This window comes from Primulina huaijiensis, chromosome 1, assembly GCF_012295235.1.
Source record: "Primulina huaijiensis isolate GDHJ02 chromosome 1, ASM1229523v2, whole genome shotgun sequence".
In the NCBI taxonomy this organism is placed as follows: domain Eukaryota; kingdom Viridiplantae; phylum Streptophyta; class Magnoliopsida; order Lamiales; family Gesneriaceae; genus Primulina; species Primulina huaijiensis.
Window position 1 is genome coordinate 19,141,721 of NC_133306.1, and position 539 is coordinate 19,142,259.

A 539-nucleotide genomic window follows, 5' to 3' on the forward strand; every position below is an offset into this window, starting at 1 on the left:
CTAATGAATCCAAATACTCCATAGCTTCATTTGGGTTTTTATCTTCAAAAGTTCCATTACACATGAATTCTATCATTTGCCTATCTTTAGGTATTAGACCTTCATAAAAGTGAGAAACTATTCTCCATGTTTCAAAACCATGATGTGGGCATGTATTAAGTAATTCTTTATATCTATCCCAACATTGATAAAATGTTTCTCCTTGTTTTTGAGAAAAAATAGTAATTTGTCTTTTAAAAGAGTTTTTTCTATGGGAAGGAAAAAACTTTTTGAGAAATTGTTGTTGCATTTCTTCCCATGATCTTATTGAACTTGATCTCGAATTTTGTAGCCATGTTTTAGCTTTATCTTTTAAAGAAAAAGGGAAAAGCTTTAATCAAACTATATCCATGTTACAATTTTGATCATTATAAGTGTTACAAACTTCCTCAAATTCTTTTAGATGTAAATATGGATTTTCAGAATCAAAGCCATGAAAATTTGGTAAAAATTGAATAATTTGAGGTTTAAAGTTGAAATTAGATGCATCAGGAGGAAAA

The 539-nt window shown here is 28.4% G+C and overlaps 1 non-coding gene across 1 annotated transcript; it reads left to right on the forward strand.

Annotated features, from left to right (window-relative positions):
- Positions 1-134: 134 nt before the first annotated feature.
- LOC140991352 (small nucleolar RNA R71) lies at positions 135-245 on the forward strand. Its single transcript, XR_012177845.1, has one exon. It is a non-coding gene; the product is annotated as a small nucleolar RNA R71 (small nucleolar RNA).
- Positions 246-539: the final 294 nt, after the last annotated feature.